The sequence below is a fragment of the Toxorhynchites rutilus genome, chromosome 3 (assembly GCF_029784135.1).
Source record: "Toxorhynchites rutilus septentrionalis strain SRP chromosome 3, ASM2978413v1, whole genome shotgun sequence".
In the NCBI taxonomy this organism is placed as follows: Eukaryota; Metazoa; Arthropoda; class Insecta; order Diptera; family Culicidae; genus Toxorhynchites; species Toxorhynchites rutilus.
In genome coordinates, this window is record NC_073746.1 from 68,329,718 (window position 1) to 68,345,421 (window position 15,704).

The window sequence follows — 15,704 nt, forward strand, 5'->3', positions numbered from 1 at the left end:
CGGCACATTGGGCTGTCTTCCTCTGGCCCGAAGGGAGTTTTCTAAATTCGATCTGGCAACAAGATACACCTCGCACGACCAAACAATGTGCTCGATGTCGTGATAACCTTGGCCACAAACGCAGAGATTGCTGCTGGCAAGATTGAAACGAAAGAGTAGTGCATCTAACGAACAGTGATTGGACATGAGTCGGGAGAAGGTGCGGATAAAGTCCCGACTCAAGTCTAGACTTTTGAACCACGGTTTGAGGCTAACCTTAGGGATAATCGAGTGAAACCACCGGCCCAATTCATCTTCATTCCACTTGCGTTGCCAGTTAGCGATGGTATTTTTGCGAACTAAAGAATAAAATTCATTGAAGGCGATTTGACGCTGATAAATATCGCCTTCAATTGCACCTACCTTTGCTAATGAGTCAGTCCTCTCATTACCCGGAATGGAGCAATGTGAAGGGACCCAGATAAAGGTAATGACATAACAGCGTTTGGATAAAGCACTCAAAATTTCTCGTATTCTCTCAAGGAAGTACGGCGAATGCTTTTCCGGCCTCACTGAACGGATAGCTTCGACAGAGCTAAGACTATCCGTTACAATGTAATAGTGTTCAACAGGTCGTGAGGCGACGCTGTCCAGCGCCCAATGAATTGCTGCCAATTCAGCAATATACACTGAGCAAGGATTCTGAAGACTGTGTGAGGTGCTAAAAAATTCGTTGAACACTCCAAATCCTGTGGACTCGTTTATAGTGGACCCATCAGTAAAGTACATATTATCACAATTGATACCCCCATACTTTTCATCGAAGATCGTTGGAGCGATCCTCGATCGTTGGTAATCTGAATATCCATGGATATCTTGCTTCATGGACAGATCAAAATGCACAGAGGAATTGATGTAGTCAGGGAAACAAACACGGTTGGGAATATACGAAGAAGGATCAACCTGCATGGAGATGAATTCATGATATGAACTCATGAATCCGGAGTGAAAATTTAGCTCGATCAATTGCTCAAAATTTCCGATCACCAATGGATTCATAACCTTACACCGGATGAGGAACCGAAGAGATAATAAATTGAAGCGATCTTTTAGTGGGAGTACGCCTGCCAAAACCTCGAGACTCATGGTATGCGTTGAGGGCATACATCCCAACGCAATACGGAGACAAAGATACTGAATTCGCTCGAGTTTAATTAAGTGTGTTTTGGCAGCTGATTGAAAACAGAAACTGCCATACTCCATCACTGAGAGAATAGTTGTTCTATACAACATTATAAGATCTTCGGGATGGGCTCCCCACCAGGTGCCGGTAATTGTACGGAGAAAGTTTATTCTTTGTTGACATTTTTTACTCAGATACCTAATATGGGCCCCCCAAGTACATTTGGAGTCGAACCAGACCCCAAGATACTTGAATGACATCGCATGAGTGATCGGTTTACCCAAAAGTTGAAGCTTTGGTTTTGCTGGTCTATGCTTCCTAGAAAAAACCACCATCTCTGTTTTCTCCGTGGAGAATTCGATCCCTAGCCCAATGGCCCAGGTTGAAAAATTGTTCAAAGTATCTTGTAAGGATTCTTGCAGGTCGGATTCGTTTGATCCTACGACAGACACCACTCCATCATCTGCAAGTTGTCTTACGCTGCAATTTTGTGTAAGGCAATTGTCGATGCTTACATAGAAGTTGTACAAAAGGGGGCTTAAACATGAGCCCTGGGGGAGGCCCATGTAAGAGACCCGACTTACTGCCGAATCTCCGTGAGAAAAGTTCAAATGTTTCTCACAAAGCAAGTTATATAACATATTATTCAATAGAGGCGGTACGCATACCTTTTGATGATAAGGCAAAATGATAACTATTTCCTGCGACAACCACTACCATAATACATGAATTGACTTAAATTGGTATTTGTTTGCAATTAAATTCGTAAATAGTTTCATTCATTCACTAGTTTAATCAATAATTTAATCAATACACACAAAAGATAGCTCTGCGCAGCGGCGATATCGTACCCAATGAGGAACATCCGAGATGGGACTATTGCTAATTGAAGAAATACAATTGATTACTAAGTCAACGGCAGTCCTACGTCAACCTTGCGGTTATATCGTAGGTATAAGCCATCCATAGTTTTTTCCTGCATGTTCTGTGTCCAGGTTTTCATTTTACCCCCCATATACTCCGGTTAGACGTAGTCCCACGTCAAAATCAGTCTTAATTCAAATTGTTATGTGACCAATGAAACCGAACCAATGAATTTTAATTGTAATTTTAATTCAATTGTAATTTTAGGTAGTGTCCTTTGTTTGTAACAAGTTTCAAAAAAATCGTAGAGGGTCGAATCAGCAGCCGACTGATTTGGGGTGGAATCGCTCTATACGGGAGTTGTATAAACAAGAGTAATTGGCCATTTTGAACTTGGATTTTTCATGATCTAATGTCACTAGTCAGGTCTTTTCGTTTGATATCCATATCGATGGGGTTTTGAAATAAGAACATATATCGCCATTTTGGATTTGCGTTATCACAAATAAGAATGTTCTATTAGTCAAACCCTTTTCGTTCAATACCCATATAGATGAAATGAGAAAAAATGTCGCCATTTTGAATTTGAATTTCCATAAATAACTGTGTTCTACTAGTCAAGCCCTTTCATTTGATACCCATATTGATGGGGTTTTGATAAAATATGTAGTCCGCCATTTTGTAGCTGCCACCATCTTGGATTTTCAAGATCATGGAATACACAGTTTTATAACGACAGCAGATATAAAAGCTTGTTCCAAATTTCAGATTAATCGGTCAACAGGAAGGGGGTTAAATTTCTATTGATGTAGGACAACACTACAGATAAACATACAAACATACTTACAATAGGTCATGCTGAATAAAACCATATAATTATAGTATAAAAATGTGTGGGTTATATCTAAGATATAACCGCAAGGTTGACGTGGGACTATCGTTGGTGTAGTAATCATTTGTATTGATTAGATTATTAATTGAATGAAACAATTTTCGAATTCAATTGAATTCAACATATTTGATTTGTAATTAAAAAATTTGAAAAAATCCCATTTAACACCAAATCATGCATTGTAATAGATTATGTTTTTTGCTACGAGTAAAATTGATAACAGCATTTTGCCTAATCATCAAACGGTATGCGTAGAAATTCAGTGATCAGAAGATATGAAGACATATCTTCCAATGCAGTCTTGAATAACCGAGCCAAAGCATTGTGTTCGTACCCGCTTTTGTAGTGCGTGTTAAACACATATTTCGGAGTGCAGAAAAAATTTGGGTACAGAAATACTCCCGGCATGAATCAAAATGGATCAACATTCTCAACTTCCACTTTGTATACTATACTTTAATCTTGTATGTTCATTCGCCTCTAGTATCTGAAATGACGATTTTCCCAGGCTCCTCAGTTCAGTATTACGTGTTAGGGAAACATATTTTGGTCTGCACAAAGAAAAGTGAATACAAAAGTATTTGTATTTGCAGAGCGAATTTCCCCAGGTACCTTGGTTTTGAAGTCCGTATTAGGTAAATACATTTCGTTGTGAACAAAAGTTTTCCTAATTTGTATGTATTTGCTATGTCGATCTTATCAGACACTTTGCTTTTGAAGTCTGTGTTAGGGAACATATTCCGGTGGGAACAAAAATACTTCCAACTTGAATGTATTTGCAAAGCGGATACCTCCAGGCACCTTAGTGTACAAGTCCGTGTTAGGGAAACACATTTCTTTGTGAACAAAAGTTCCCCTAACTTGCATGTATTAGGCTGTCAAAAAAGTCCTGCGGTATTTCCGCGAGGTGTCGTTGTAAGCGCGTAGTTCTAGTTGTATTCATTGTATCGAGTCATACTATAGCTTGTTGGAAAGGTATTTTTGCGCGCTATAATATAGTCCTTGGCAGTGTTTTGTTTGGTTAAGTCGTTCGTGAGTTATAGTGTCGCAAATATGGAGCAAAATAAAGAGAAAATCCGACATATTTTACAGTACTACTATGACAAAGGCAAAAATGCATCTCAAGCTGCCAATAAATTTGTGCAGTTTATGGACCCGATACAGTTTCCATTTCCACCGCACAACGATGGTTTCAACGTTTTCGTTCTGGTGTAGAGGTCGTCACGTGCGCCACGCGCCACGCTCCGGAAGGCCTGTCGTCGAAAATTGCGACAAAATCGCTGAATTAGCCGAGAAAGACCGGCATAGTAGCAGCCGTAGCATCGGCCAAGAGCTGGGGATAAGTCATCAAACCGTTATTAACCATTTGGAGAAGCTTGGATTCACAAAGAAGCTCGATGTATGGGTGCCACACACGTTGACGCAAAAAAACATCTTTGACCGTATCGACGCATGTGAATCGTTGCTGAATCGCAACAAAATCGACCCGTTTCTGAAGCGGATGGTGACTGGCGATGAAAAGTGGGTCACTTACGATAACGTGAAGCGCAAACGGTCGTGGTCGAAGCCCGGTGGCCAAGCCCTCATTAACGGCCAGGAAGGTTCTGCTGTGTGTTTGGTGGGATTGTCAAGGAATAATCTATTATGAGCTGCTTCCCTATGGCCAAACGCTCAATTCGGACCTGTACTGCCAACAACTGGACCGCTTGAAGGTAGCACTCATGAAGAAGAGGCCATCTTTGATAAACAGAGGCCGGATTGTCTTCCATCAGGACAACGCCAGGCCACACACTTCTTTGGTGACGCGCCAGAAGCTCCGGGAGCTCGGATGGGAGGTTCTTTTGTATCCGCCGTATAGTCCGGACCTTGCACCAAGTGACTACCACCTGTTTTTGTCCATGGCGAACGAGCTAGGTAGTCAGAAGTTAGCAACAAAAGAGGCCTGTGAAAATTGGCTATCCGAGTTTTTTGCCAATAAGGAAGCGAGCTTCTATAACAGGGGTATTATGAAGTTGGCATCTCGTTGGGAACAAGTCATCGAACAAAACGGCGCATATTTGACTTAAAACAGATGATTGTAACTAATTTTATGAACAAATGAAAATTTAAAAAAAATACCGCAGGACTTTTTTGACAGCCTAATATTTGCAATGCGAATCTCCGTGTTAGGGAAACACATCTCCTTGTGAACGAAAATACCCCCAACTTGCAGGTATTCACAAAGCGGATTCTCCCAGGTACATTGATTTCGAAGTCTGTGTTAAGGAACATATTTCGATGAGAACAAAAATACCCCTTACCTGCATGTTTCTGCAATGCCGATTTCTCCAGGCTGCTTGGTTTTGACGTCTGTGTTGGGGAATTCGTAAATCGGGCCAATTAAAACGAGGCAGTTAGGGCGTTTAGATAACGCTTGACATTTCGCAATTATTCAATTGCTTATCTTATGAAAAATAACATTTTATTCATTGTGATAGATGCGTAGAAATATTTCCTACTAATTGATACAAGCATCTTTCCGATCTATTAAGAAATGTTCGAGTTATAAGCATTCGAAATCTTGCATTTTTCCTGTATGTTCTGTGCTTAGGTTTTCATTTCACCCCCATATACTCCGGTTAGACGTAGTCCCACGTCAAAACTATATTTTTATGTTTTTGATTTTTTTATTATTCTACATATCCCATATTTACATTTAAGTGCCAAATACCCTTTTGAAAATCCTATTCAAATTCAACGAGCAAAGTGTCACCCAGATCTTCGCTCTCTCCCTTCACAGGTGGTGCATATTATTCAAAAATATGGAAGAGTTTATACGATATAAGGATTAGAGGGCACATCTATTTGAGATCGTATAAATGTGGGGCAGACAGAAACCGAAAAAGAAATGGTGCTGGTACGAACTACTGCCTTTTCTCCAGGAATGTGGCAAGGATTATGGACCACTGACTGAGTTGTTTCTATGGATCCAATTCAATTCAAAATAGAAGTCAGCTTCCCGTTTTAAATTTGTAAGCCACTTCTCAAATATTCAACGAGTGACGAATTGACATGAAAGGCAAAACGTATACATGCCAATACCAGGAAGGCAAAGAGAAATAGAAAGTACTGAGTATGAAGAAGAGGATCAACATCTGTTCGATATTATCCCAATAATATCGTGCAGTCCAGAAACCGTTCTCTCGGGTATCTTCTGATAACAACATTGCTCACATAACGAGCAGAATTCCTCAAATGGTGGAAAATTATGTGCACCGGAAGGAACTAATTATTAAAGGAAAAAACAGGAAGTGGGTTATATCTATGGTATAACCGCAATGGTGACGTAGGACTATCGTTGATTTAGTGATCATTTGTTTGAAGTTGAATCTGAATCCATTCTGAATGAAAGAATAAATGAATATTTGGGGGACTTCGAAAACGAGAGCGTTACGTTGGAGGTACAAGGTTTTATGCATCCAATATTGGATATGAAAATATCCTACTGATGGGGAAGAATAATCTTCAGAAGCTTTCCTGTTAATTGCACTTGATTGAAAAATAACAGAACCAAATATATTTGGTCGCAGAAAAACAAAAAAAAACATGAAAATAAACTCTTCCGCTTGAATGTAATTTTCAATCCCAAGGGGAACTGGCAGATTGTTTTGCAGTAACGATGACATCTTTCTGGATTCTTCTCGATTCTTCTCGAAGTCCACCACCAGTGGTTAATGTTAACTTGATAACCACCTGTTAATTGCACTTGATTGAAAAATCACAAAACCAAATGTATTTAGTCGCAGTGTTATGTGTGTCCTCACGAAAAATGAATGCGTTTCACCACCAGAATACCGCTTATGTATGCTTTTTGTGCGTGATTGAATCGAGAGAAGGTGTGGTTTACGATGGCAATTTGGAAGGCAAACTAGAGGGGAATGAACTCTCTGAGTTTGAAACTTTCGGCGACTGAGCAATAATCAATTGAAAATAATATAATTTTCTACTGATGGGGAAGAATAATTTCAGAAGCTTTCCTGTTAATTGCCATTGATTGAAAAATCACAAAACCAAATGTATTTGGTTGCAGTGTCATATGGATAGAAAACATTAGAATAAACTCTTTCGCATCAATGTATTTTTCAATTCCCAGGGGAACTGGCAGATTATTTTTCAGCAATGATTAGATTTTTCCCGATTTTCCTCGATACTCGAAGCCCACCAGTGGTAAATGTCACTCGATAACCACCTGTTAATGGCACTTAATTGAAAAATATTTGGTCGCAGTGTTACATGGATAAAAAATATTAAAATTAACTCTTTCGCATGAATGTATTTTTCAGTACCCAGGGGAACTGGCAGCTTCCGCGCGTGTATGGGTGTGTGGCGGCTGCTCCGATCTCTTCCCAGGGAACCATTTGCGGCGTCACTCTCCTCCTGATGGATTCCCTTCTGGCCTAATGTGCACAAACAGGCTCTTGGTGACACCGTTCATTCGCGCTTTCATGATAAACGAAGAGCTTCACCACAACAGCGACAACATGCTCCAATCGCTGTTCAATTAGAACTGAGTGGATTTCCGAGTGGCGCTCGCTTATATACCGATTGGTGTATTCAATAGCCTGTTTTGAAATCAATTTTAAGACTATTGAAACAAGTTTTTGGATCAAAAAGTAACAAGTATATAACGCGTAGACATTTTATCTTTCGAATGAAGTGTTCATCATACCATTTCGTTCAGTTGTTTAGGAGCTATTAATGCTCAAAATCTCGGTCTCCGGCGTAACGCTTTCGTTTTCGAAACTTTGATTTTACACCTCGGTATAGAAATGAAAGACGTAGTCCTACGTCAAAAACGTCAAATGAGAGAATGTAAAAGGGTCTGAAAGGGGCTGAAACATTTGTTCCATGTAACGGAGAAACATGTTATTTGCAAGTAGTTGAAGAATCTTGAACGAAAATTGTGTCTTATATCATGATGAGTTTTGGTAGGAGTACTAGGAAATTTATAGTAAAAGGAAATTGTAAAGAGTCAATTAGAAGATCAATCAATGAATAGTTCTGCGATTGGATCAATAAACGAACGCTTAGTAAGAAAACGTGAACGTTCGAAAATATTGATAACAAACAATCCATTTCGTCAGCTAGTTTCTCAGTACAAATGCTGGAATAAAATAAAATTACGCGGTGACGAATGAGGTGATAATTGTTTAATTCGAGAAACACAATCTTTGTTAACCACGCTTACTCAATAAACCAGCAGAATGTTTTTGGACAGAAGTAAGTAACGAACTCAGTAAAAAAATATTGTGCGAACGTGTGTGCGAACCCAACTCTCACTCCGAGTCACATCAAACTTTTAAGCTCGATAAAACGGGTAATTTATCGTAGTTAAATGTTTGTACTTGTCGAGATTGAGATCTGGACCATCGTCGTTTCATCCGTGTCGTCGTCGTCGTCATCATCATACCGCACGCGGTTGTTCGTTTATACGTGCCTGTGACTTGGTTCATGCCTTAGCTGCTGCTGATGCTGCTGCTGTTGCTTCCCAGAGATAACAGTTGGGTGAGTGGGAGGATGAGCGGGATGTCATATTTTGGACGGTACCGTCCGACAAATGCCGTCATCGTCTAAACGGCTTTTTAAGACCCATACTCAGTCAAACAACGACCACAAGTAGGCAAACCCAGACTTGTGTCTGTTCTCCCCCCGCAAGATTTGGTGCCTTAATAAAGTCATACTTTTTATCCCCCCCACATTAACAGTGAAGTTGATGTAGACACATCATACTTACTAGTCACAGTCGTTCGGTCGGTTCGCTCTCTTGTCCGTATGGAACGCTCCTTGGCAAAGTCCGTGTCCTCGCGACTCTCCCTCCCTTGGCCTCTCCCTCACCCTCTCAATGTCTGCCATCACATCATAAAACGGGACACATACCGGAGTGTTTGTTATGAAATTTTTATGATGTGGATGATTGATGTTTCTCAAAGGAAAGATACCGTTGCACGGGAAATACCTTCTCAGTAGCTTTGAAAATCTGCTTAGGTTGGGCACCCGCTGGATGGTGGACGAATCGGAGTCGGACGGAGAGGACGAAGGATGGATCACAACGATCAAATATGTGAATGTGGCTGCTGGAAGCCAGATGGTTGGTTTAGAGGCGTCTCTTTCACCAGCTACCTCTGACTTTCAGAAGCGTTATAAACAGACAGCAAAGTGCATATCCGGACAAACAGAGAGAGGATACAATGTTGACGATAATAAAATACTTTTTCCAGCAGGGATATCATGATGGATACGAACTGTTGGCTTATAAGCAGATCTTTGGACGCAAACTAGCAGAAAATGTGGAACAATCTCATTGATAGTTCAAGCACTTCCCTTCATTGAACTAGAAAATATGCAAACGCCTGGAATCCAAGGCCATGGTTTTGAAAGGAAGAAATTTATAGGAAATAATGGAGAGATTGATGGCGTCAGTCATTCCAGGAAATGTTTCTGATTACGACCAGTGTTGAATAAACGAATATCATGGTTTAACATATTTAAGTTGAAGCAAATTTATTATTAACTACTGACTTAACGAATTTCTGAACATTTCATAGAAGCTAATTGAAAAGAAATTGTATCCATCTATCACAACCACCAAAATCCGAATTTTTAGCGTTGCGTAACTTGTGCACCACGCCTAAATGGGCCGTAGACCAGTTAAAAAGCACCAATGTGTAAATAATTTACATCATCTATTACTGTCCATCAACTGACCATCTTTGTGTGTTATTCTAGCCACTATGTCCATGCACCAATCATCATGTGATGGTGATCCCAGCCTCTCACGTCACATACGATCGATCTGCTGCATCGGTAATTGGTGCTATTTATAAACACAACAATGGAAGCCTCATATCAACAGTCCCGTTGTGTCCAACTGTGAACATTCGAACAATAGGAATATTCTTACGTCGAAATATGCGACATGTGTTGTGTACCGATAGAATAGGAATACTCTAACGCCCAAAAACGGCTATTGTGTAATAGATAAAAATGTGTATCGATGAGATAGAAAAACTCTTACGCCTAAATGGCTACTATGTAATATACAACATGAGAAAAATGTACACAAGTACACTAGATGAGCCTAATAATAAAAATAAACAGATGGGATATAAAAATTCTATTACTGTGAATAACAATTTATTTTTCTTAAGATATACAACTGATTAATTGTGCGTTATCAAATAGCGCTATGTGCCTCGTGTTGATTGGCCCTATTTGTGCTCATCAAATTGTTCCGACTAAAAGCAGCAACAAGAGCAACAGCAAAATACAAAATTCGAATACACGAATACCACTGCGGAAACAACGAAAACAACCACTGCAACCCACCGTACATATCGTTCTACCAAAACAAATGAGAAGAAAAGAGAAGGGAAAAATTAGGTTGTGAGCCACACATCATGTATTTCTCCAGTCACCCATCCAGCTTAAAAATGCTCGCTCCGCTCCGAAAGCATTCTCGATCATTCTCGTCAAACTTTACACCATTGTGGTTGTATCGCATCGTGTCGCATCGCATCGTATATTCTATCCAAGAGAAACAAGCAAACTAAGACATTGACTGAATATTATTGTCACTCTAGCTATCATCAGTCACTTAGAAGAGAGAGTTCACAATTAATGCTTTCTTTTTATATTAAATACTATAGAAAAGCTTTCGAGAAAAGTTATGCGTTGCAATGGATGAAGCAAATTATTTGCAAGTATGTTACTTTAACGCCTTCGCGTACAACATCGAGTCTCACTCGTGGTGTACTTGCATAACATAGGGCGCCAGAACGCTCAGCAGAGTTGTGAAATCACTTGATGTGTGATGTATCAAACAATACGTTAAGGGATTAAGTTCTTGGGGTCGTTAACATTTGTGATGTTATATGCTAACCGAAAGTGAAAAAGTAAAAATTCAAATTTTCAGATTTTCTTAATAATCATGTTTCTGGGAGTGTTGGAAATGTATTCTAAAAGATACTGAATAACTACTTAGATTCGCTTTACGTTATTTATATTGAATTCGTTGGTATAGTCCTAATACTCTACGGTCTCTAACCCGTCTTTTATCCTAGGACTAACCGTTATCAAGATATAACCAATCTAATGTTCATGAAATATTATGCTGGGGAGAAAGAAAACCAATATTTTCTCGGTAGCTGGCTGTAGTGATCGTTATCTCGCGGAGTATAAAGGCTATCTGGCTGTAGTGATCGATATCACTTTTTGACGTAGGACTACGTCTTTCATTTCTATACCGGGGTGTAAAATCAAAGTTTCGAAAACGAAAGCGTTACGCCGGAGACCGAGATTTTGAGCGTTAATAGCTCCTAAACAACTGATCGAAATGATATGATAAACACTTCATTCGAAAGTTAAAATGTCTACGCGTTCTATACTTGTTACTTTCTGATCCTAAAACTTGTTTCAATAGTCTTAAAATTGCTTTCAAAACAGGCTATTGAAATCACCAATCGGTATATAAGCGAGCGCCGCTCGGAAATCCACTCAGTTCAAATTGAACAGCGATTGGTGCATGTTGTCGCTGTTGTGGTGAAGCTCTTCATTTATCATGAATGCGCGGATGAACGATGTCACCAAGAGCCTGTTTGTGCACCTTAGGCCAGAAGGGAATCCATCAGGAGGAGAGTAATGCCACAAACGGTTCCCCGGGAAGATCTCGAAGCAGCCGCCACACACACACACACACACACATACACGCGCGGAATTCTTTCCGTTTGGATGCCATTCAACATAGAAAGATCTGGAAAATAATCTGCCAGTTCCTTTGGGAATTTAAAAATACATTCATGTGAAAGAGTTTATTTGAATGTTTTCTATCCATGTAACACTGTGACCAAATACATTTGGTTTTGTGGTTTTTCAATCAATCGCAATTAACAGGATAGCTTCAGAAGATTATTCTTCCCCATCAGTAGGATATTTCCGTATCCAATATTGTATGCGCCCGCAATCGATTATTGCTCAGTCGCCGAAAGTTCCGAGCTCAGAGAGTTCATTCCCCTCTAGTTTGCCTTCCAAATTGCCATCGTAAACCACGCCTTCTCTCGATTCAATCACACACAAAAAGCATACTTAAGCGATATTCTGGTGGTGAGATGCATTCATTTTTCGTGAGGACATCGACAAGACAACATCGTTTCTGAGGGTGCTCGACGGCGAAGGATCGAGATCTGCCCTGAAACGTAATCAGTTTGTTTGAAACAGTGAGGGAGCACAGAGAAGCCGATCCTTCAGGAGAAGAGAAGGTGACCATCGAAGTAGCCGCTACATACACACATACACGCACGGAATTCTTTCCGTTTGGATGCCATTCAGCATCGAGAAAGATCCGGAAAATAATCTGCCAGTTCCTCTGGGAATTTAAAAATACATTCATGTGAAAGAGTTTATTTGAATGTTTTCTATCCATGTAACACTGTGACCAAATATGTCTCAATCAAGTGCTATTAACAGATGGTTATCGAGTTAGCATTAACCACAGGTGGGCTTCCAGTATCGAGGAAAATGTGGAAATATTTAATCGTTACTGAAAATAATCTGCCAGTTCCTCTGGGAATTTAAAATTACATTCATGTGAAAAAGTTTATTTGAATGTTTTCTATCCATGTAACACTGTGACCAAATACATTTGGTTTTGTGATTTTCAATCAATCGCAATTAACAGGATAGCTTCTGAAGATTATTCTTCCCCATCAGTAGGATATTTCCGTATCCAATATTGGATGCATAAAACCTTGTGCCTCCAACGTAACGCTCTCGTTTTCGAAGTCCCCCAAATATTCATTCATTCAGAATGAATTTAGATTCAACTTCAAACGAATGATCTCTAAATCAACGATAGTCCTACGTCACCCTTGCGGTTATACCATAGATATAACCCACTTCCTGTTTTCTGGTATTGAATTCAATTTTTGAGTAAGATTTTTTAACAGTGAATTTAAAGCGACATTTCTCCTAAATAATCCATTTATTTTTCAAAACTTCGTCGACCATTATATTTTAATCACAATTCTTGTTTTAAGTTACGATTTTTCGAAAAAAAACTCAATGATTTTGAATACACCCTTTTAAAAAATCAGTCGTAATTTAAAATGGTTATTTATGTATATAAAAGACGGGTAGGTAATGTCGGGGACATAACCGGATAGACGTAGGACTACACCAAGGGGTGTCCATTATTCGAATATCATGGAGATCCCACAGATCCCAGAATTACCAACTTTTCATGCACAAAATTAAAGAAGAAATTGAATGGATAGAATAAAACCTCAGCACACGACCAATTTTGATTGTTTCATATTTGCATATAAACAAATGTTGTAGGGATTATTGTTCAGCCGGCAACGAACACATACTTGATAGCAAGCATATCGTAATAGGAATTTACCGTCTGGTATCGTGAAATAATTTGGGTTTGCATTCCTCATGAATGACTGTGTTCTACTAGTCAAGTCCTTTTTATTACCCATATTGATGGGGCTTTGAGAAAATAGGGAATCCGCCATTTTGTAGCGGCAGCCATCTTGGATTTTGAAGATCATGAAATACGCAGTTTAATAATGACTGCATAGATAAAGGTGTGTTAGAAATCTCAGATCAATCGGTCACCAGGAAGGGAGTCAAATTTCAATAAATGAGGTACAGCGCTATAGACAAACATGTCACAGCTGAAACAGCTAAATAAAATTATTTAAAAACTCCAGCATTCAATCAAATCGAGCGCGATTAGCCTCTACCTCACTCGGCGCGACGCTTCCACACTATTAATACACTTTGATAGGCTCCCCTGCTCGCATAGAAACTCCTGTCTCTACCTCTTGCGGTATCCCACCGCATACATCCCTTGCAAATGCAGCGATATCTCTTATGCTCATACATATGAAACACAAATTTCTGCATTACTCTCTTGGGGGGAGGGGGGTTGCCATACAAATGAAATACAAATTTCTCGAGAATTAATTAAGCAAATGAAACGAAATTTGGAATTTGGAGGTTTTATGGTGCAATAAATGATTCTATGGTGGTTAGATACTTCTCCCCTCTTTCTTAGAGGGGCCTGCCATACAAATGAAACACAAATTTCTGCATTACTTGAGAATTAATCAAGCAAATGATACCAAATTAGGCATATGGAGGTTTAAGGGTGCAATAAATGTTTCTATGGTGATTCGACACTCCTCCCTTCTCTCTTAGGGTGGGCTGTCATACAAACGGAAAAAAAAATTCTGCATAACTCGAAAACTAATCAAGCAAATGGAGAAAAAATTGGCATATGAAGATTTTAGGGGACACGAAACGTTTCTGTGGTGAATAGACACTCCTCCCCCCTCTCTAAGGGGTGAAGAGGAGTGGAGTCTGTCTTTATTCTATAATATTTTCTGTATCTAACATTTATTCCATGTAACGGAGAAACATGTTATTTGCAAGTGGTTGAAAAATCTTGAACGAGAATTGTGTCTGAAAATAATCTGATATCATAATGATGAGTTTTGGTAGAAGTACTAGGAATTTTATAGTAAAAGGTAAATTCAACGGGGTCGATTAGAAGATCAATCAATGACCAGTTCAGCGATTACAAAAAACAAATGTTGAGCGGAACTAAGTTTGCCGGGTCAGCTAGTTTTTTTTATCCAAAATATATATTTTATTAAGGCTCATATGGCGTCAGCCTAACGGGGCCGGGAGTTCAATAGGGGTCAGCTAGTATCATAATGAAAATTATGATCTTGGGTAGCTTCCATCATATGTATCAGGTTTCAATAAAATCTAAGGGGGTCGCTTAAAAATAAGCTGTTTTTTCTGGGACTGATTTGGCATGGAATCGCTCATCATCAAATCTTATGTGTCAGAATTCCTGTAAGTATTTTGATTGAAATTGCCCTTGTATTTATACTGACAAGAATAGCGAAAATTTGCACCAACTTACCATATTTTATGTTTTCCGACATGCCTTCGTGGCGCAATCGGCGCGTTCGGCTGTTAACCGAAAGGTTGGTGGTTCGAGTCCACCCGGGGGCGTGATTATTTTTAATGTTGAAAAATAATTGTATTGTAAAAATAAAATAATAAAAATAATCATAAAAATAATTGTATTCTTAAAAATAATACACAAAATCTGGTAAACAAAACTGAATAATAATATTTCAACGCTAATGTGTGTATCACGAGATTCAAGTTTTTTACTTGGAACCAGCGGGTAAATGAGGTTGGTTCGTCAGATTTTGAGTGTGGTCACGCAACTAGTAAGTGCAAATCGATTTTTCTTCATGGAAATCACATGTAATCGAGACGAGTTGGGATTTGTTGAAATGCACCAAATTTACATGATGTTTACAACATTTGTAAGTGTTGTAAGTGAAAAGGTCTGAATACGTACCAAATAATCATCTAGTGATTGATTTAAAGTTAGATCAAATGAGGGACTCGTTGACATCAATAGAAGGTGGACTCTATAAATCTTTAAAACATGTGAAGCCGTTGAAACATTGAAACAAACTTTAAAACTACTGTAAATCATGAAAAAGAAAATTTTATTTATATGTTTAAAAACTTTATAATACCTGATTTGACATAGGTGCGTTGAACTAGATCATTCAAAAAAGTGAACAAATCAAGATCAAATACCCTGGGCCAGATTCTCGAATACACTTCGAATACACTTCACGGTGGAAACGGAATGAAACGTATCCGCGATGACAACGGTACGGTGTCGACATCTGAATACGAGATTAAATACCC

General features: G+C 39.1%; 1 non-coding gene across 1 annotated transcript; it reads left to right on the forward strand.

Annotated features, from left to right (window-relative positions):
- Nucleotides 1-14,914: 14,914 nt before the first annotated feature.
- Nucleotides 14,915-14,984, forward strand: Trnan-guu (transfer RNA asparagine (anticodon GUU)). The gene has a single exon. It is a non-coding gene; the product is annotated as a tRNA-Asn (tRNA).
- Nucleotides 14,985-15,704: the final 720 nt, after the last annotated feature.